The sequence below is a fragment of the Falco peregrinus genome, chromosome 5 (genome assembly GCF_023634155.1).
Source record: "Falco peregrinus isolate bFalPer1 chromosome 5, bFalPer1.pri, whole genome shotgun sequence".
NCBI lineage: Eukaryota > Metazoa > Chordata > Aves > Falconiformes > Falconidae > Falco > Falco peregrinus.
In genome coordinates, this window is record NC_073725.1 from 84262068 (window position 1) to 84284201 (window position 22134).

Consider the following 22134-nt stretch of genomic DNA (forward strand, 5'->3'; position numbering starts at 1 on the left):
GGCTGCAAAAAACTATCCCTCGGACAGCGAGTCACCCACAGCCACACTGGTGCATTGCCAGGAACCACATGGCAGCATCCCCTCGTATTGCTGGAAGGTGACTCAGTGGTGGGGCAGATCTACTTGCTCTCCAAGCTGGGGAACACCAGCCTATCTCGTAGGGATGTGAAAAGGGGAAGACTATGCTATTCCTGCCAGGATCATTCTTCCTTTTTGCTGGAGAACGCACCCTGTCACGGCACGTGTTGAGTCCTGGGTGGAGTGAAGCTGGTTGGACTTGTGCCCTCAGTGCACAGCGGGTTGTTGCTGTTACAGGTCTCACTGTGGGGGTTCAGGCACTTGTGGTTTTTAAGACACTTGAAGCCATTGCTTTTGTGGGGAGAAGAATGGTATAACTGAGCGAACGATCCCAGACCTCCATCCCTTGTCCCATCAGACTCTCCCCCAGACTCTGCACAGAGGCAGCCACGAGGCTGTCATGTTGCCACCTTTCCCTCTGGACTCCCCTATTTTGGGAAGCGCTTTCCTCTCTCGGAGGGCACCAGGTTGTTACAATCACTGTGACACAAAGAGGATCCACAGTCGAGCCCTGCTGCTGTGTGGGCTGTGTGTGGGACCACTCGGTCCCTGCCCTGAGCAAGGCCAGGAGGGATGTCACTCACCCAAGGTCACACCACATTCCAAAGCCTTTGATGTCCTTATCTAACTTAACTCCTTCCTGTTCTGCACAGACAAATGGAGCACTGCCCAGCCAATACTCTGTCCCTTGGCCAGCATTTCCCTTCCAGGTGTTGCTACAAAAGGCAGCAGAAGAGCTCTTGTTCCTGCACCACCTCCACCGTGTTGGGAGAAGCGGCCGATGTTTGATGAACCGCCTCTCCCTCCTGTACCACTAGTTAAAGTGGGTTAGGACTGCTCGAACCTGCTGTGTCAGACGTCTTCGTCTGCTGGTCGAGGGGAAGGACCTGCAAAGGCTCTCCTGACCCGAGACACCTTTCTCACAGCACTCCTCCTGCCGTCTTGCGTAAATAGAGCAGTCATCCCAGCAAGGCTATGTCTTCTTTTACTCCTTCCTGTCTTTAATAATATTACCAATGTCTGGTTTAGATTTTTACTAAATATAGGGCCAGAGGCTGGGCTGCATCACTTCCTCCCAGAAGAACTGGAACAGCTCGCTCAGAAGTACTTCTTTTATTAATTTATCTTAGTTTGCAAAGTTGTTTTATTACACCAGGTCTTCCCCCCTCCCATTGGCCTGGCAGCTGGTAGGAATGATGCTGCTTTAAAGCCTGTCCTTCATCCGTGGGTGAGGCTTGATGCTTTGGAAGGCTGCCTCTCCCAAAGCAGCCCTGGGGAGTTGGGGGCTGTGTGACAACAGGCAGCAAATTTGCAGAGAGCCTTTTGCAAACCATCCCTCTCCTCACTGCTGATCTCCGTGAGTGAAGACCTGCAATGGAGCACAGCATCGGTGGCATCCCTGTCCCATCTGGGCGATTCTTCTTCAGCTGCCAGGGGCCAGCTCCAGCTCCGGGGCTGGCATGAACCGGCAGTGCTTCTGGCTGTCCCGGGGGCTGTATGGCACCAAGGAGGTGCTGCACCCTGGAAAACTGCCTCTGAAAATAGGAGGGACCTGGTGGTGTCCTTTCAGTGTCCTGGGAGATGTGACAGCTCACTGATAGAAGCCCTGGGAGCAAGAGCCTTCCCCAGCAAAGCAGGGTAGGGATAGGACCTCTTACCTCCAGTCTCCCCAGGAAGACATTTGACCCCAGAGCCATCCTCATGGCAGACCCCTGCCTATTTCACGTCACTGCCTCTGCATTTATTAATCCAAAGCAACTTCAACAGGAACTTCTTGACTTCAGGGTATCCTACAGGACAAGGGAGAAATGGGATATCCTTGCTCCAGGGAGGGAGGGGTCTCCTATGCTCCAAGGGCATGAGCCCAGGTGGTGGTGAGAAAGGGGAAGAGGAACATTAAGAACCCCAGAGCAACCAGCTTGCACAGAGATCAAGACCCGCAGCCTCCCCAGCTGTGGTCGGGGGCCAGACCCGGGCTGTGGAGCAGAGGATGTGGGAGCCCTTGCCCCTGCACTGCCCTCTCCATCACAGGGGTGTCCCCTGCATTCCCACCCGCACTTCCCTGGGGCTGTGTGTCTAACGCAGCGGAGCATCACGCCAGGTTCCCAGCTGCCGTTTGGAGAGGGGCCATGGCTCGCCTGTTCCCAGGCTGTCTCCCAGCTCTATTACGCCACGCTTCAGGTTTTTTGGCTGTGGTGGTGGTGTTGGTATTAAACTGAAAGCAGTGAAATTTCTCTCCTGCACCCCACCTTCTCTGTCTCCCCTGCCATCTCCTTGCAGGGCTGTAAAAGGGACTCGCAGACTCGAAGATGGTTTTGGAGACAGCGTGAGACACCTTGGGCCACCCCATGAAACACACTGGCCAGTCCTTGCCACGGATGACAGTGCCTGGGGAGGTAGGAGAGCATTTCAGCTCCAGGGCCGGCTCAGTGCCAGCCACCCTTTAATCACTCTGAAGTCGTGTGTGGTGTTGCTAAAACAGCATGAAAAAAAAATTTTCAACAGAAATGGGGAGGTGGGATGTCTGTCTCTGGGTCAGGTGAGGAGTGGTCTGGGGCAGGAGGATGGCTGGTGAGGGCTGAGCATGGGGGCTGCAGATCCTGGGGGGCTGCGGCTCCTGGGGGGCTGCAGATGGGGGTCCTGGCCCAGCCCCATCGGGCCTCACCCCAGCCCCCATGCTCCCAGTGCCACCTGGTGCTGCCCAGCTGGGCCCAGTCTGACCCACAGAGGTTCAGGCTTGGGGTGAGGGGTGGGGTGGAGGGCTGTCATGCACACATGGGGACAGAGGTGTTCACATGGGCTGACAGAGACACATGTGCATAAATACAGGCACACGCAGGCTCCTGTGCTCCCCCCGTGGCCTGTCACACCCACACACGCGTGGGTACCCCCCCCCCATACAGACACACACCCCAACACACTCACCCCGGCACCCCCCAGGGTGTCACCACACACACAGCACAGTGTCATACGCACACAGATGTCCCTGACAAGCACACTCACACCTTTAGACACCAACATGCCCCCCACTCTCACAAGGTGTCACTGTCACACACACACACACACACACACACACACACACGTGGTGTCAGTGCCACACACACGGGGTGTCACAGTGTCACACACATACAGTGTCACACAGTGTCACACATGCAAGTGTCACAGTGTCTCACATGCACAGTGTCACACACATGCACAGTGTCACACATGCAAGTGTCAAACGCGGTGTCTCACACACAGTGTCACACACACGCACACCCGCCCCCCCTCTCCCCCGTGCCAGCCCGGCTCTCCCGGCCAAGCCGCTTATCGTTCAGTGCCGTGACAGCGCGGCCGGACCCAGCCGGGTCGCATCAAACCCGGGCGAGCCAGGCTCAACCGAGCCGCGCCGTGCTGTGCCGAGCCTAGCCAAGCTGCACCGAGACGAACCGGGCCGTTCTAGGCCGAGCCGAGCCGAGCCGCACCGCACCGAGACGCCCGGCCCGCACCCCGAGCCGCCCGCACCGCACCGCGCCGCGCCGAACCGAGCCCATCCCAGCCGAGCCGAGCTCATCCCCGCCGAGCCGCGCCGCGCCGAGCCCATCCCAGCCGTGCCGAGCCGAGCCGTGCCGTGCCGATGGCAGCCCCCCGGGCCTGGCAGCGCTGCCCGGCGCCGCCTGCACGGGCAGGGCTCTCCGCCTGACGCAGTGAGGAGCTGCAGCCCTTCTCTTCTCGGAGGCCGGCTCCAGCGTCGGGATTTGCTCGGCTCCGGCTGCGTTTCCCTGCCCGCCTCCTGCCCCCGGCCCGCCCGCCTGGGAGGGCGCGGGGAGCCGCAGCCGCGGGTGCGCCCGCCGCCCATCACCGCGCCTCGGGGCCGGGCGCGTCGCCGAGCGCCGGGGGCCGCCGCCGGAGCAGGTAGGTGCGCCCGCGGCCCCCGCCCCGGGCTGAGCCCCCCCGCCCCTGCCCCGCACCCGGGGTCCCCCCGCCGCTGCCCGGCGAGCCCCGGAGCCCCGCGCAGGGCCCGTGGCCGCTCCGTGTCGCCAAACTTTTAGCGGCGGCGGCTCAGGTTGGGGCTTCGGTGGGAGAGGACGGCGGGGGCAGCGGGGCGCCGTCCCCTGCGCGGCCGGGGAGTCCTCGGTCTCGGCTGGAGCCGCTCCCGGTCCCCCTTGCCCCCGGGGGGGCAGGTCGGGCCCGGAGCGGCTCTCCCCGGCTTGGGGGCGCGGAGCAGGGGGAGCCCCGCCGGCCGCCCGGCCCGTGTTCCGCCTCTGCCCACGGGGGATCCCCACGCCGGGGTCTCCCGGGGTCTCCCCGCCGCCCGCGGGCTGCGCCCGGGCCGGAGCCCCCTGCCCCCGGGAGAGCCCCTGCGTGCCACCGGCGCCGCAACTGTTGCCTGCGGGAAGCCCCGGTGCTCCGGGGGAAGAGGCAGCGCCGCGGGCGGCAGCAGCGTCCCCCCGGGGACAGGGGGCTCCGGGCCGCATCCCCTCCCCGCCACACGGAGCGCACCCACCACCCCAAATAACCCCGGCGGCCCCGGCTTTGGAGTGGGGGCTGTGGCCGAGCCGCGCCCGGGCTCTGCTCCCCCCCGCATTCCCACGCCGGCAGCGTGGACCTGCCTCCCCACATGTGCTCCTTCAGCGGCTATTTCTGTCCTCACGAAACGTGCCGCACATAGAGCTTTAATTAAAGAAAATTAGTGGAGGAGGGCGGCCGTAGCTGGAGGCGGGGGTGTCCGTGCTCCGGTGGGGGGGGCATCGCATCCAGCCGGGGGCCGGTCCCCGGTCCCCCGGTGCTGGGGGGAGGCGGGGGGGCAGGTGCCTGCCTGTGAGTTTGAGCCGCTTTCGCTTGCTTGTTTGTTTGTTTGTTTGTTTAAAAAAAAGGGGGCACGGGGGGACACGGGAGCGTGTTCCTGCCCGGTGTGTGTGTGTGTAGTTTTAATTATTATGACAGATGTTGCTCTGAAGTTCCCTCTCAGTTCCCAAATTCGGGCTGAGCCCAGAGGACCGGGGCACCCGCCGGTTGGAGGAGCCGGTGTTAAACCGCGGCCGGAGTTGCCAGTTTTCTTGATTGCACCTTAATGAAGTTCGGCCGGGGATGGGGGTCCGCGGGGCGGCGAGAGGAGGGGTGTCCCGTCCGCTCCCCGGCGTCTGGCTGGGATGCTCCCCCCTTTCTTCTTGAGGGGTCCCTGTGCAGGACCGCCCCCCACCTGAGTTCTGCCTGACGTTGCCGGCAGGGCCGTGCCTTTGTGTCCGGGGATGCCAGGGCTGTGAGGGGCAGCCCCCCCCCCCCTCAGAACCCCTCCACCCAGCCCAGCCCCCGGCGGCCCCCAGCCCCCGTCCCGCTCGGTGTAGAGCGGAGATGCTCCGTGCGCGGCGGGACCCGGCCGGCAGCAGCGCCCCGGTGCTGGGGGACATACTGGCCTGTCGGGGTGTGTCACCTCCCCCGCCCCGCACCCTGCTGTCCTCCTCCAGCTCTTCCCGGCCAGCAACCTCCGCATCCCCGCTCATCCCTGCCTTCCCCGGGCCGGGCAGCCCGGGGGGACCACGATGCTGCCCATGTCCAGGCAGTGACTTGCAGCCCTGGGAAAGCCCAGCGGAGGGAGGGGAAGGGGGGGAGGGGGGGGGCACGATATCAACAGGCTCCCCCGGGGGCAGAGGCAGCGGGGCCGCCGGCCTCAGCCGCAGGCAGCCGCTTACGCCCTCCCCAGCCGAGGACTCGCCTCCTCCCGGCGGCTCCGTGCGTTTCTGTGCCGGTTTGCACGGTATTAAATATTTAGAAGTTTGCAGCGGTGAATAAAGCGATCGTTAATAGAAATTGATGGCAATGTTGCAAAGGGGGTGGCACCGCCTGTGGAAGCGGCGCGGCACGGCACGGCACGGCACGGCGGGGGGCGGGCGGGGCCCTCCGGGGAGTATTTTTAAGGGGTTTCAGCCCAAATTACCGGTTTGTCGCTCTGAAGGCTCCGGCAGCGCCCAAACCCAGATGCCGCTCTTCTTATTTCCGACCATGTCTTTAAGGGAAAAAGCGGATTTTTCCGCCCTGCCTGGCTGGAAAGCGTTGCCCCGTGCCTGTGCAGAGAGGAGGTACCCCTCCTCAAGTTTAGCACCTAAAATAACACCCCCCTCAGCACCTCCCGCCGTGCTGCCTGGCACTTTGCAGGGCTTACCCCGCCCCAGATCCCCCGGGTTTGCCCCGGCCTGGCGGGGAGTGCAGGCAGCGAGGGGCAATGGGCAGCGGGGGGGTGTCGGTGGGGGCCAGGAGCGTGTCCCCAGCGCCCCCCCGCCCAAAGTGCAGAGGGAGGGCAGGCAGCGCTGGGCAGGGAGGGACCCCCGTCTGGGCAGGGCTGAACTTTGCCCGGGGACCGGGAGGAGCGAGCGGCCCCCGGGATGGGGGCGCCCTCCCCGTGCGGGGGGTACCCGTGCCGGGAGTACCCGTGCAGGGCTGGCCGGGAGCCCTGGCTCCCCGCGCCGGGCTCGGCCGCTCCTCTCCCAGCTTGAGTCAGCGCTTTTGTAAACGGCGCGGATGGGGCAGCGCCCGGCGGGGCGGGATGCGGGGCGGGATGCGGTCCTGCCGCGGTTGCGGAGGCAGCGGGAGGGGGAGGAAGGACGCGTTGATCGGGGGGATGGGGGGCAGAGCAGAGAAGGAAAAAGGGGACGAGGGTTGCCCGGGGGCCGGAGTGGGGATGCGCCCCCTCCCCCCCCCCCCGCGCCCTCCGCGGCAGCCGCTCTCGGTGGGGCCGGCAGGGAGCGAGCGGCCGTGGGGCAGCGGCGTGGCGTGGGACGGGGCGGGCGAAGGGCAGCGTGGAAAGCCCCGGGGGCGACCCGACGCCCTGGTGACGGGCGCCAAAGACCGCCTGTACTCCCCCGGGGCGGCTCTGTGCCGTGCCCACTCCCCCCACCCCACGCTGGGGAACGCTCCCACGGCCCCGCGCTGCCCACGCGTGTCCCAGCCTGGCCACCGCTCCGAGCTGGGGCAGCGCCGCTCTGTGACAGCAGAAAGTGGCTGGAAAGGGGCGAGGCGTCACACGGTCTGCCTCCGGGAGGCAGGGAAACGCTGAGGGACCGATGGGAAGGCATGAATGAATGAATCTCCATAAAGAGCCCCAAGCAGCAGGGAGAGGGAGAGAGGAGGAGGAGGAGGGAGGAGAAGAGGAGGAAGAGCTGGAGCAGGGCAGGCAGCAGCAGACGTGACGCCGGCAGGTAAGGAGGTGCCGGCGGCCGCACGGCTCCGCGGTGCCCGGGCTGGCAGGTTGGGGGGCACAGCCCGAGCGGGGGGGACAGGAGCTACCGGCACCCCGCGTGGCTTTGGTTTGTTTTTTTAATTTTTAGGGGAGGCGTTTCCTTCCTGCCTCCTTGCAAAATGTAGGATTCCCCAAACTTCCCGGGACTCCCCCCCCGGTACTGCCGCCCCGCGTCCCGCTGGCTCCGGGGGGGGGCTCCGGTCTGAGCCCCCTCCCCGGGCAGGGAGCAGCCGGCCGGCCGGTGCTGGGCGCTGCCGTGTGCCGGTGCCGCGGCGGGGACCGTGCCTGGCCCTGGGCTCCCCGGCGGGGACCGGCACCGGCACCGGACCTGCCCCGCATCGGGCGGCCCCGAGCCCGGCCCAGCCCACCCGCTGCCAACGCAGCCGCCTCGGCCTGGCGGCAGGATTTACCCTACCGGGAGCATCCAGCTTCGCCTGCGGCCCCCTTTGCTTTGGGAGGGGGGCGGTGGGCAGCCCCTCTCCCTCCCGCATCTCTGTCCCCCCTTTGCCGCTACATCCCTGCCGCGGTTACATAAGGCAGAGGAGCGTGTAGCCAGCGCTATCGCGGGCCAGAGCATCGGGATGTCACCCAGGGATGCCCAGAGCTGAGCCCAACCTCGGCCGGCTGCTCCCGGTCCTCTGCCACACCTGCCCCGCTGCCTGGAGTGAGCCACCGCACTACCTTCCCCTGCCCACTGCAGGGACCCTGCCTGCGGGTTAGGGGCAGCTGCGGGGGGACATGCACACACATGCACACCCCCTTCCCAGCCCTGCAGCCTGCACTTTGGCTCTTGTGCAGAGCTGCCCCGCACTAGCACTGCTTAAATATGTGTAGCCTTGCTGTGCACACATGCATGCATGCACAGCCTTGATGTAGCAGCCTTGCTCTTGCAGATGGGTCCACTCCAAAGCCATGCACGCTAGAAGTGTTTGTGCACCGATGTGCCGCGGTAGCTAGCACACGGGTCACGCTCCTGCACACACGTGTATGCCCTGGGCTAGTGGACTCCGTGGGTGCTCGCCGGTGCTGGCACAGGGGTGGTGTGTGCTCTCCCTGCCTGCAAGCACGGGCAGGGAATTTTGCGGGACAGGGCCGGCTGCCGGCCCGGGCAAGCGCTGGGAGAGCTGCAGGCCTGGCAGGGCAGCTCTGGCTGGCTGTAGTGGGCAGCTCTGCGGCTGCCCGCAGCCTTCCTCTCCCTGACCGAGGTGCTCTGAGCAGGGATCAATAATGCCTTTCTGATTGGCTTCAATTCCCCATTCAAAGTAGTCACTGCATTAGGACTTGATTTTTCTCCCCTTTGACTCCCGGCCAGATTAGATTGTGAATTTGGCTGATTTTAAGCAACTGGGGGAGGGAAGAGTCATACAGCGAGCAAGCGAGAACTGAAATATCCTACAGGATCCCCTGGAGGGGAAAGAAATCAGGTCTAGATAAGAGCTTGTTCTCCCTGTCTGGCTAATGCTTTCCTGTTTGATGATCAGAAAACACAAGATCTAACCTCTCACCAGGACGGCTTAACTATGAAAGGTCAGGCTTTTGGCTTGTTCGAGGTGCAAGGTTTACTGTTATGAGCTATGTATTATTTATTTCAGTTCTCCCATCATATGCTAAATATAGGATTGCACAATGGATGCAAACAGAAGGATGTGGCCGGTGCTTTGGAGGTTTGAGTCGGGCTCTGAATGTAGCGCTGAGGATGGAGAAGCTGTGACATGGGCAGGATGCGTGGTCCCTGCCCTGGAGAGCTCAGTGTTGTCCCGCTGGTTTGAACAGTCTCAACACCATCCTTGGGCATTTTTTTTCTGATGCGTATTTTCCCCCATGCGCGCGTGCTGGGGACAAGCAAGCGGGTTACATCAGTGAAGCCCTGTGTCCCAGAGGGATATGGGAGACAGCAGCCAGGCGCATCCCAGCCGTGCTGGTCCGGCTGGAGTTTCCCTGCAGGCTGCTCCAGGGCTGGGATTTCACACCAAGAAAAGCCACAGCAGCACAGCAACACCCGCAGCATTGGCACTCAGCTGCAAATTGTTGTTAACTCCAGGTGTAGCAAAAGCCTAGGTTTACATGTTTTCTCAGCAAAGGGCACTGGGAAGCTGGGTGGAGCAGAGGGATTTAAGGAGCTGCTGCAGGACAGTGAGTAGTCTTAGGAGGGGAGGATGTGAGGCTGGGGGCTTGCTCTACGTGCCTTTGTGAGCTGTTTGTGATGGGGCTGTGGGGAGGCAGCTGGTGGAGTCATCAGTAAGGCTTTGAGGTGGAGGGCAGGAAAGCTGCTGCAGGGTTGTAAGGGAGTATGAGCTGGGGGCACAGCCTTGGGTGGTGTTTTGCATGACCCGGTATGGTTGCTGGATTTTTTGTGTGTTGTGGACTCAGGGCCTGGGAAGAGTCTGAGTGAGCCTGGCAGGACAGCACTGGGGCTGAGTGTCTGGGTGTGGTGAGGTGGTGGTGTGATGGTCACCAGCAAACTGGGCCCAGAGGAGGCTGGTGGGGAGGAGAGGACCTGGGTGGGCTTAGCGGGACAGCTACAGTGCCATGCATGGCTTCAAGCTGTGGGTGAGGCAGGAGACGGAGCTATGAAAGCAGTAGGGTTGTGGGGACCTTGGGGTAGAGGGACTGGAGTGGAGATCCTGTGCTATGGTCCAGTGTCTGCTGCACCCCTGTGAGAGCACTGGTTTGGTGCGGAGAAAAAGGAGGAAGAGCATGAAATGGTACGTGAGCTGTATTTTGGCTGCTGGAGTGTTGAATGTTATGTACAACCCCTAGCACAAGAGTCATCTGGGTCCCTGAGATGTCCCCATAAAAGAAGCAAATAATAATTAATATCTAAGAGGCTGTGAGAGTTAGCTCCAGGTGAGGGATACCTGGAGCCTCCATGTACCACAAGGAGCTGGGGCAGGAGGGTCTGGAGGAGGTGGCCCTGAGGGTGCAGTGTGCCCAGGTAAGGGAGTTGGAGGGGCATGGCAGGAGGTTGAGGTGGTGGAGATGGGAGTTGGTGTGGTTATGACAGCTGTGTGCATTAAAAAAACCCCAAAACTTCAACAGAAAGAAAATCCCCTGTCAGTCAGGGGAAGCTTACAATCTGTCACTTGGGTCCAGGTTCTGTACTGCCTGGCATGGTCCCCCATGCAATGTAAGGTTCAAGGTATAGTTCAAGATGACCCGGTGGCTGGAGAACCACTGACCACGAGGAAAATGCCCTGAAAATGGACTTGTGGCCAGCTGCCTTGGGGAGCAGAGCATCCCGTGTCCCCTGCCCCAGGAGCCTGAGCACGTTCTCCCTTCTGGGGACCAGTGGGGGAGAAGCAGGTGTCCCAGGATGGGGTTCAGATCTGTGACCCCCGCTCCTGCTGGATCGGGTCCTGCCCAACTTGGGGACCAAGGTGTTTTGTTCAAACACGTGTTGTATGCAGTCAGGGCTCTCAGTGGGAAAAGCCAAATAAACACAACCCCACCGTCTTCCCCCCAGCCCTCTCCCCTTTGTGGTTAGGGGGAACTGAAGAAGAAAACTCCCGGGTTTAGGGTTTTTTCCCTCCACCATTTCAGCATTTCTTTAGGAGCTGGACAAGGGCATTCCCTGTAGCTCGCTCATATTTTTAAATCAGCAGGAATAAGTCTATGGAAATGTATGTGTTTTACTGTATCAGCTGTCAGCTTTTAGCTTTATTACAGTAAGTGCGGAGTTTTTTGTGGGCCAAACTCATTCATTGGATTTAATGGAGTTAAACTGCAGGCAGATTTGGCAACTTGTTTGTGTATATATTTGTAAAATGGACAGGCAGAGATAATAAAGTTTTATACTTTATACGGCATATTTTAGGGAAAAGTTTTCCAGTAGGTTTTATAAACAGCATGTATATTTTGCTACAGTATATGCTCATACCTCAGCACAAAGCACTTCAACACTGCTGCTTTTTTCACTTTCCTAGAGCTATATATGTGTGTGAACTTGGATTTGTCCATGTTGTTTTCTCATGCTGCTTTCCTTACAAGCGTCTTTAGTGGTTTTAAACATTTCCTTTCTTCCCTTTTGGTGTATTTGTGTCTTTTCCTAAAAATGCAGGTGTGGTAAGAACTGTAAGCCTCGCTGCAAAGGGCTCAGGAGGAGGGAAGAATAATGTATGTAAAGCCTCTTGCTAAATACCCAAAGCACTGTCCCAGCTGCAAATGCAGTATCTCAGGACCTTTCACAGGTACAAACATTTGCTGTGAAACCTTAGAGGGGCTGACTTATTTTTTTTTTCTTTCTTCTCTTTTCCTTTTGCTTGAGATGCTGTTTTCCTCTATTTCCAGAGTGTGATGATGCTGGTTTTTTGACCTGTTCTGGGCCAGGCTTAGATCCTGCTTGTGCAGTGCCTTTCCCAGTGTAACGCGGAGCAAACCAACACTTGGAGCTGTAGAAAAAAAATGTATTTCTAGAGGATGGATTTGTTTTCTAATGAGTTATTTGATATTTTTCCAGGCTGTAAACAAATTAGACCCAGACCTGTGGCTACTGGGCATGGGGGGGGGGGAGTGGTTGATGAGCTGAGCTAATTACACAGGTTTGACTTATCCAATGTTCATCACCGCCTCATATGGAGCACTTGGGGGTGTGGAATGGAGGGGAGAGGATATAGATATATAGGGTAAATGCAAAACAATGGTGAGTGATGAGGACTTAAATAAATCTGGAGAATCTGGTGACATTAAAATAAATTGTGGGTAGTAAGGTATGAGAGATATGTGATGTCACAGGAACCCTATAATGTATTTATAACCCAGCTCAGGAGTTGTTTGGGTTTCTAAATAATGCCTTAATTCAATTACCCATTCTTAATTAGTGTTTGCTCAAATTGGAGCAACATCATTAATTTACTTTTATTGCCTTCTACTTTTATTTTGCTGGTGTGGTGGTTTTCATTTTTTGACTCTTTCCCCACTCTGAGACTCATAGCACTCAGCTGTGATGCTCACACCACAAACTACAGCTTCTTTGGTAATAACAGTTTTCCATATTATGAATATTTTTATGGTCACAGACTGCATAGCACTGACCTGACCCTGTAATTGGAGAAAGAAAGAGAAACAGAGCCCAGATGTGAAGTAGCTCCTTTCAAATGCTGAGCAGCATCCTTCCTCGGTAGAGCAGGGTGATGAGCAGGATTAGGCCCCTTGGGTTCCCCCAGCAGGGGGATTTTTGCCTGCATTTGTTTTTTTCCCTCCTGGAAACTGACAGTAGTTGCAGAGACAGGTGCTCCCTGTCCCCCCGTGGTGGCTGTGAGCACACAGGGCTGCTCCTCTGCTGCTGGCACCTGAAGCTGCCCAGGGATGGGGTGGCACAGGGTGCTGAGTGTCACCCAGTGGGGCTCATGTCCAGCTGCTTCTGCATGGGAAGAGCTGAGGGGCAGCGCTGTGCCCTTTATCGGTTTGTCCTGGGGGCAGACATGCTCTTGAGAGTGGTGTTCGGGTGTTTGCTCTTCAGCTCCTCCTGGAAAGGAAAGCTGGGTCAGGGGCACGTGCGAGGTGGAGGCTGGCAGCTGGGGCTCTTGTCCTCTGCACAAGCCAGGTTTGGGGTTAATGCTGACTTATAATAAATGTATTAGCTGGTTTATTTAAGATATAGGATGATAACCGATCAGGGAGACTAACGCAAGCCAAGGCTGCTCCCTCCAAGCCGTGCCTTGCAGAAGCAGATAAACGCCTGTCCCCAGTTTGCAGTGAGCAGGCTGGGCTTTCCTACCCTTTGCCCTGTCTCTTCCTTTTGGTTCCCTTTTCTGGCTTTGCTTCTCTTCCCCACCCTCTGCCCACGCTCTCCTCTCGCTCGGAGGCGAGAGATGCAGCCTCGAAAGCCCCATTCATCACTGCCCGCTAGCCAGGCACTAGCAGCCGCCGCCGCTCCATTGATTGACTGTGGCGGTGAGTGAATTTAAAATCATTACGCTCCCGAGACAGCTTTTAAATATGACGAGATGAAAATCAAATCTGTAAGATCTGTGTCTCCAGCCAGGGAATCCCACGTGGCTGCGGGTGCTGTTGGGGTCTAGGGGAGCCCCCACTGCTCCAGACCTGGTGGGTGTCCGTACGTGAGCCTGGATCGCGCTGTGCCACGGAGAGGGGAGTGGGCAGGCAGCTGTGGGCAGAGAATTAAGTAGAAATATTTCACTGTAGAAAAGACTACTGTGTAAAGCCATCCATCTGCTGTCTATCTAATGCTTTGCATGAATTAATGAGCTGATTGATTAGGAAAACCTTGCAGCAGCCGGCTGAGGTAGATGATTCTTGTCCTCATGTTACGGGTGGGGGGAACCTGGAGGTGCAGAGGTTAAAATTAAGGTTTCCAAGCTGTTTGGTGGGTTTGTTGTGGTTTTTTTTTTTTCTTTTAGCGAATGCTGTTGTTAAGGCATTTGTCCATTGTTTCACTGATTGATCGATCTGATTTTGGATGCTTTTTGGCCTCAAGAGCAGTTGTGAGAGCTTGGTATGGCTGTAACTCAGCCTTGGAGAGTCTCAGCTTGGGATCTGATCTTCCAGTGTGTTTGTGGCAAAACAGCACAGTCTGCTGTGGCTCGCGGTGTGAGTTTGTAACCAACAGTCTCTTCCCTTTCCACTGGATAAGATGAACTCTTGCCATTTCTTACAACGTTGGCACATTGCTCTTGCCCCACAGCCTTTTCCAGGCAAGGCTTTCCGTGAGCATCCACAGAGTCACTCTCCTGGTCACCCGCAGCTTGCGGAAAGCCTGGTTGCTGATGGCTGGGCGCATGGAGCAGCACTCTCTCCGCTACGATGAGTGCAGCTTTTCAAGAACGATGCATTGAGCAAATGTCACTCCACAGCCCCAAAATCTATCAAAGGAAATGACAGCAGCTGTAAGCGTTAATCATCTGGTATCATCAAAATAAAGTTGTTGCAATAGAGCATTGTCAAGGGATAAATGTCTTGACTTCAGCTCAGTGCTAGACCCGTTATTGCTGGTGGTTCACCAAGGTATTCTAGCCAGAGATGGTAATTGCATGGCCCAAGTGCTTATCTTGTGACATTATTAATTAACTCTTCCCTCTCCAGGCTGGGTGGCTGGTCAGTCTGATCACAAGAAAAAATCCTGGGACAGCTGAGGAATTGAAGCAGTTTCTTTTCATCACTGTGCTGAGAAGTTTGTGCCCAGCCCTGCTTGAATAGAAGTAGTGGTGTGTGGAGCAGCACTGAAGAGGCATTTCCCACCCACCCTTCTGAGCTCTCAGTGCAAAAAGAGTCAAGTTGTTAAAGCAATGCAAAAGAAGGCAATGATTAATTTTTTTTTTTTAAAAAAAAGGTATTGAACATCTGAAAAATACCTGCTTCTGCTTTACTCCTGCCCCACGAAGTGGCTTGGAAATAAACCCTGTAACCCTCATGCTGGTTCTGCCCCTGCTCAGGGTGCAGCAGGTACAAATGCTGTGAGTAGATGTAGTGAGTGTGGCAGACGGGGCATCCATCAGGGCCTGCAGGACCAGGGATGTGACTGCTGGTGTCACTGAACCGATTAACTCCTGGGGATGGAGGGAGGCACTGCAGTAATGTCACTTCCAGCTGCCTTCTCCTGGGAAGGCAATGCTGAGCAGTGAATTGCAAGGTCTGGCGTGTGGCCCAAGGGGATGGAGAGCTGCTGGAAGCGGCTTTCTGTTTAAAATCCAGGAGTTCAAACCTACCTCTGGTGTTTTAAGGCACCATTGATCTTCTGTGCTGGCTGGGTTTGAGCCCCTGTCCCTAGAAGCTGCAAGGACCTGGCCCATGTCAGGAAGAGACTGCTTTGCAAAGTGTGCAGCAGAGCTGGATGCTGAGGTGGCAGTGGGGCTGAGCTGTGCGTCACCCAGCTCTGCTAGGCAGGCAGGACTGTAACTGCAGGGTGCAAACGGGCTGGGTGGGTGCATGGTGGGGATGGGCACCTGGCTGAGCCCACCCCGTGTTGCTCACTTGGTCTGGCTCCTACTTGTCTAGGGAAATGCCGAAGTGTAGGCACAGGAGTAATGCAGCTGCTTCTGGAGAACATCCACCGCAGAGGAGTAAATGGAAAACTTCAATAAATCAACATATTTCAACAGCTGTCCCAGTTCACAAAGGTGCAGAGATTGGGCTGTGGAGTTTGTGTCACTGCTTTACCTTTAAAGAGAGGAGGGGAAATAAATCTGTGGGATGCAATTCTTAAAGCTCCCCAAGAAATCATAGAATCATTTAGGCTGGGAAAGACCCTTAAGATCAAGTCCAACCGTAATGCTTACAAGCAAAGCAAACACCACTACCCCATCAAAGTTCAGAGAAGTTTGCCGTGTTTGCTCCGTGGGTCAGTTTTTTAATCTTGAGCTTCCCATACTTTCACAGAGAAGTCCTCTTCTCTATGAAAATCCTTTCCAGTTGTGAACTCGGTTCTAATTCCACGTTGGCTTAAAGTAAAAGCCTGAAACTTTCTGCATGGCTTTCCCTACCCTCTTTCAATGAAGAATTACTAGTTCCTGCTCTGATTTTTTTTTTTTTTTTTTTGTCCTTTCCAGTCCCTATCTTACTAACAAAACAGCCATAAACCATGATCATGTTATATAGTATAGCCTTTAGGATAATGCACTCCCTTTAGCACTGGAACTCTTACTTGTGATGGTGAACGGAGTAATATACTGCATTTTAATTAGACTGGGTTGGGAAATAAGTGTTTCACTCATTGATCTTGCTCTTCTCCCCATTTATTTTGAAGTGCTGGTGTCTTTATTTTCAGCAGGCAAAATCGGAAGTGTTGTTGTAAATCCTGACTATCTTCTGTGATTTAGATTATAAGCAGCTCCTCAGAGCCAGGGCTTGTGGGGTTCCTTGGAGCTGCTGAGTAACAGGTGACCTGCTCTTCTGCAAACAGTGTGTAAAGGGCTGGCCATGGGGACCAGATGGGAAACAGCCTTCAAAGCTGATGAGGTTTTTTGTGACCATCGGAGAGCCTTTTACAGCTGTAAGGGGAGCTGTGCCTGGAGAGCCAGCAGCAGCATTTGGTGGGTAAAACTCGGAGGTGAAGTGACATGCCCAGGGTTACCTGGGATGTTGGTGCTGGAGCCTGTGCTGGGACCAAGTGCTGTGACACCTGCTTCTGCTTCCACCATGAGACTTATTTCCCTTCTTTGTCCTTAGTTTTGCAGCGCAAGGAAATTTTTGCTTAATTTTAAATGTTCTCCTAAATCTTGGTGACGGCAGATTGACGTAAGCGTGTGCTGGATCAGGGCCTGTTCTCTTATGCATATGGATGCATACGCAGCTGTAAGCGTTTTCCATCTTTAGGCTTCTGCAGTCCAAGGGACAGACCTTCCCTCCCTGCCTGCGGATGTGTCCTCTCTTCCCTTGCACCACGGGTAGTAGTGTTGGGTCTGCTGGCCTCCAGGGTGAGAACATGGGGGTGAATTTGGGTGGAATTGCTGGTTGCTTTGATCATTCATTGTCCGTTGAGTTTGCTAATGAAGCTGCTGCCTGTGTGCAGCCTCTTGGGATGCTCTAGAGCTGGGCATGGCAGTTGGGTGAAAGCCTGAGTGTTGCAGTAGCATCTCCCCTGGACCACATGAGCTGGGAAATTCCTCCCAGCCTGATGCTCTGGGAGGTTTTGTGTTGTGACCAACGTGTAATTCTCTGCCCATATGCTCAGACACATCCTATCTTCCAGAACTTGCCCTGTGTCTTGCTTTTACTGGTGTTAATGGCAGCTAAAATGCGGCTGCTGCCTTGGGGGTGAGAGCAGCAGCTCCCAAAGCGGGTGATGCCGACAGGTTGGGTGGCATGGCAAGGCAGGCAGTGCTCATCCCAGCCGGGCAAATCCAGCTGGGGAAAGTCCAGGCTCTGCATCGCTTTTGATTTGTGATATCCCTTCAGCCACGCCGCAGCCCTGATGCTTGTTCAAGAGGGAGCAAAAGGTGCTTCCTCATCACTGTGCAGCATCTGAGCTTTCTGAGAGGTCTCCATCTATTTGCCAGCATGGGTTGTACTCATGAAGCTCTAAGCTCATGCTGGATGACAGCCTGATGAAACTGCAGGTAGAAGGTAAAAAAAAAAAAGTGATGGGGAGAGCAAGTCAGTTTATAGCAATTCCATCTGATTTAAACTAAAAGGGATTGCAATATATAAAATATTTAAATATTTCATCTGTGGAAGAGCCCTGAACGAGCTTGTACTGCATGCGTTGTGTTGTAGTGCTTGAGCAGGCATGGCAACAGGGGTGCCACCCCTGCTCGGCGTGGGCTTGTACGGGGGGAGGTGGCTGTGCCCCCTCCAGATCCAGGCTGGCTGAAGGGTTTTGATTAAAAGTGTTTTATTTTAACAGGGGATTCATTTCACCCTCTAGTCGGTGAAAATTGTCAGCGTTTTAACAGGTTGGGTCTGACTATCTAAGGGTGAGGGTCTCATTCTGCTTCTCTGCACTTACTATCTGCTGGGTGCTTGGTGACCCTGGAGGATGCTCAAAATAACCCCAAGTGAGAGCTGTGCCTGCCCAGCCTTGTGGAGAGTCACGAGGTCACTGGTGTAACTGGGAGGAGAATTTGTCCTTCTACTTTAAAAATAGCTGTATTTTCTTTAATGGCATTTTCCTTGGGGCAGCCCAGGAGCTTGCAGGAGTGTGCAGACCAGTTGAGTTGCCACCGAGTGGGAAGGGGTGCCAGGGTGCCTCAACTAATCCCATTTCTAAAACATGTTTGTCTCTAAAAATGAACCGAAGGAAGCAAAACTCTGTGGAGTTTCTTCTTCCTCCCCAAATATTTAATTTTCCTGGTTTCCTGTAACCAGGTTGAAGATGTTTCCTCTGTGGAAAATGCTCTCTGATATCGCTAAATAGGATTCTGTAATCTCCAGCAGCTAAAATGTTTAGTTAAGGTCCAAGGGTGTGTGTTGTGGTTTTTTTTTTATCCCGATCTGTCCGTCCGTACCAAAGTGCGGGGTTTCTAGTGATGAGTGATTCAGGGCTTATCGCTGGGAAGTGCTGTGAATGCCAGATCTGCGCTTACTTGAGGAGAGAAATGCATGAATTTTTCCACATCACTGGGAGCTGAAGATTTTGCTAAAGGTGCCTCCAGCTGCAAGTAGTGAGATACGGTTCTGCCGGAGAGCTCCGAAGAGGCAGAAACTTGTGTAGAAAATTTAAATGTGGATTTCATGCCTTGGAAAGCCATCCATAAGGAGAGAGGCAGGTGCTGGCCGGCTCTCAGCCATGCAACAGGTAACTCAGGCTCCCCGATAACGAGGTTGCTGAAGCACAGACGTCGTGCCTGTCTTTAATCTGACTTTGGAGGTGTTCGTTAGGGAGCCCTGGGCTGGATGCCGCCTGCCGTGTCTTGCAGGCTGCAGCACAGCCAGGTGAGCGTGGGGACGTGCCAGCGTCTGGGGTCGGCGCTGTCCCCATCAGTGCCTCTCCATGCGCTGGTTGCACGGGATCCTGCTGGGTCAGCTGCTTCTGTCTCAGTTTTTGCATGTAAAAGCTCCATTAAAAGTTGTCACAGCCTGGGATGCAGATGGACGTGAGACAGGCTGACCGCAGCCAGGGCAGGGATGGTCGGGACAAAGCTGCCTTTCCAATTACAGCCTGGGGCAGTGCATGCTGCAGGAAAAGGAGAAGCAATAAGTAAATCGAGCTTCTGTTTGTTGTCTGTAAGGTCTGTCTGTTAGCTAATGAGGCAGACGGCTGAACCTCTTTTTAAATGATACTACCTAGCGCTTTTGTAGAGTTATAAACGGTAACTCGGTTAAACCCAAGCTCTGTATCGACAGGCGGCTGAAACCAGCACCTCCTTCTGCTGGTGATTTGATTTCGTTGTGGAGGCTGAACTGGATGTTTTGGTAACGAGGGCAGGGCCCTGCCTCAGTGAGCTCTGCCGAGCAAACCCAGTCCAGGAGAGAGCATCACCTCTGCTGTGCCCAGCCCGCTGGGGCTCGAGCCCCACAAGCATGGGGCTGAGCGCCGCCCCTGCTCGCCCACCCACGGGCCACTGTCGTGGCTGCGGTAAATGCCTGCTACCGCAGTTCATGGGGTCCCTGGCAGCCCTCTGCCCCCAGCTTCACCTGCTGCTGTGTGCTCCGCGTGCAGCATCCTGCCGGCTAACTTGCTGCTCTGCCCTCTGCCTTGTCCCCCTCCTCGCACCCCATGGAGCTGCCACGTGGTTCTGGTGCCTGGCACGTAGCTGATGTCTATTTGTAAGACAATACTTCAGCATTACTTAGTGAAAACACAGGTGGCATTGTACAGCTGGTAGCAACATTGATTGAAGTGATATTTAATCCAAGGAAAATACATGATACATAGTCTAGGATTCCTCGCTTATCCATCATATAATGCAGTTCATTGGGATTAAATATCCCTCCTGTAAAGTTGTTTGAGATCAGTGTTGTTATTTGTTTTGCAAATGATCCTGACAGGGATGCTGAGGGCTATTGATTACCAATGGTTCTTTAAAAATTACTATTATACTGCAAATTATGAACCTTGGGGGTATCTAGTTATATGATAATGGAAAAGCATTGGTGTGTAATGACACATGCATCATAATAAATTTGCTCTTCCTATATAATGGAGATTGAAAGGGACATGATTTATGACCAATTGCATTAGCTGCCTGCCATCATATGTCCAAGGTAACATGATGGAATTGCCTGGTTGTTCATCGTGGCAAGAAGTACTAATGATTAGGAAAGCAATTTAGAAAAAACTAAAGGAAAAAAAGCCCTTATTCTGAGCAAAATCTCCTCTATCTTCCCGTTTAAAATGTAAACCACTCTTCTAATTCATAAATAGCTAAAATCTCTCCATCACTCTCCCATGCTCTGCTCTAGGAGCATCCACAAAGGATTGCACAGATGAAAACCAATGCCGCCAGTCCTAGAGGAACTCCTGGGTTTGCTTGGAAAGCCTTCACAGAGCTCCTGGCCATGGCTGGGATCAAAGTGCAAGTAAGAGCCCTGAATCAGCTGGGAATGTCAATGCATTGGTGGCCTTGAAGCCAAGGGAGGACACATGTGTTGAGTTGTGCTCTCATTCCTGATGGTGAATGCGTGATAACACAACTGCTTGTCTTCCAGCCTCTCCTGGTGTTCCCCAGCTCCTTAGCTGAGGACTGAACACTTGATGTGCTTGAGAGCAGCCAAAGGGCTGCTTTTGGCTAATGGTGGCTTGAGCAGTGTCAGCAACCTTGGGCACAGTGCTGGGCGCTGTGAGCTTGCCCTGGCCCCATGCTCCGGGCACCTGAGAGCCGCTTTCAATTGCCTCTCCATCGTGGGTTGGCATGGGGGGCTGGTGGGGAGGGTTTGACGCCAGGCCTGTGATGGGTAATGTTTTCAGGATGGTGTGTGGTGTGAAGGTTAAATGGGATGCTTTTTACCATGGCCGTTCTGTACTCTTGGCATCCCGCTGCAAATACCAAATGATGGCAATGCTAATAAGCCTTTTTCTCATCACGCTGCTGATCTACAGTACAGCCCGCAGACAGTGAATTCCTGGGCCTGTGCTTCTGTATTATCATGCTCAGCAGTAGCTGAGCATGGAGAAATACATGTCCAGGAGCCAGTGCCAGCAGAACCATGTGTAAATCAAAAGGAAGGGAAAAACAGTTTCCCTTCTTCCTCCGGCACCTTCTCGGCATCTTTTGTCATGAAGTCATGTATTGCATCGAAAGTCATCAGGCTGCCAATGTGGAAAAATATCCATACTCTCCCTGAAGTGCCCATGGGCAGGAGACCTCCTCCATAGATACTGATTTATTTCCACCCTGTGTTCATTTATTTTGCTGTGCTGCAGTAGGGACACTTGCACAGTAATTTCTTTAAAGAGACTCAGTGCTTGATAACATGGCACTTCGGATGAAGGAAGGAGGAGGTGTGTGCTTGTTTAGGCATTATTCTGTGAGCTGTACGACATCTAAAGATCCAGCTCCAGCCTCCCATGAACCCCAGTAGCTTACTTGGAAATGGGATGGAGGAAGGTTGAAATAACAAAAGGGATTTTGGAGTGCACACTAGTCAGTGGAGGCTGGGTGCATCCCTGACAATGAGCAGGACTGCGCTGTTACCCACGTTATCCAGAAGAATTATTCCCCCTGCCTGAAGTAGAAATAGTGCCCTGGGATGAGGCTGCTGAGCTGTATCCTGCCAGCCTGGTTCCTCAATGGAGGCTGGGGGTGCCTGAATGTCTTCATCCCTGAGGGATGAGGAGCAAGGGCTCCTTGAGACAGCACTGTGGAAGGGATTTGCAATATAAAAACCAGCACAAAGTTCTTCTCATTGTGGAAATGCTGCCCCTTGACTTGCAATAAAGTAATTATTTATCGTGCTGTTTTCTTAGCCCAAGTCCTCTGCAGGTCACCGCGTGCTCTACCTCATCTCGCAACCTGTTTGTAACTCTGCTGCAATTCAGGAGCAATCGGCAGCTACAGAGATGCTGTTTGTCGTTAGGGAAGGGCCATGGGCGGGGGGTGGGGGGCTTTGGTTTTGCAATAAAAATTAAATCCCAGGGTTTTGTCAATGCTTCAGATATGAGATTCTTCCCTTATAGCCACTTAGAGCTTTTCAGAGGAATTGCAATTTCAAGATTGTGGAGGAGGGTGAATCCAGGAGGGGAGATCACAAGGTGGGACTCGGAAATGCTGGCACAAGGGAGCTCTGAAATTCCTCAGTCCAGTTTTCTTCTTGAAGCAGGACTTTTGCCAGTGGTGTATCAGGCTGGTGTTGACTTTGTCTAGGCGAGTCTTAAAACTGCTCCTAGGATGAATGTAGATGATGGGTTGGGTGCTTAGGTCTCTGCCTCCCTGGGGGATTGGAGGTATTTGGGGGTACAGGTCACGGGTTTCATCCTGTGGCTATGTGGACCCAGTGCAAGATCC

The 22134-nt window shown here is 55.1% G+C and overlaps 1 protein-coding gene across 6 annotated transcripts in view; it reads left to right on the forward strand.

Annotated features, from left to right (window-relative positions):
• Positions 1–3768: 3768 nt before the first annotated feature.
• The window catches only part of ELFN1 (extracellular leucine rich repeat and fibronectin type III domain containing 1), a 108626-nt gene continuing 90260 nt past the window's right edge, over positions 3769–22134 (forward strand). For 4 of the 6 annotated variants that reach the window (XR_008747551.1, XR_008747553.1, XR_008747552.1 and 1 more), the window contains exon 1: positions 3769–3972. The gene's annotated coding sequence lies outside the window, so the exon portion shown is untranslated. Of the gene's footprint in view, positions 3973–6836; positions 7254–13015; positions 13187–22134 lie in introns of those variants that run through there. The other 2 variants (XM_005228973.3, XM_027779505.2) reach the window with 2 other exon arrangements.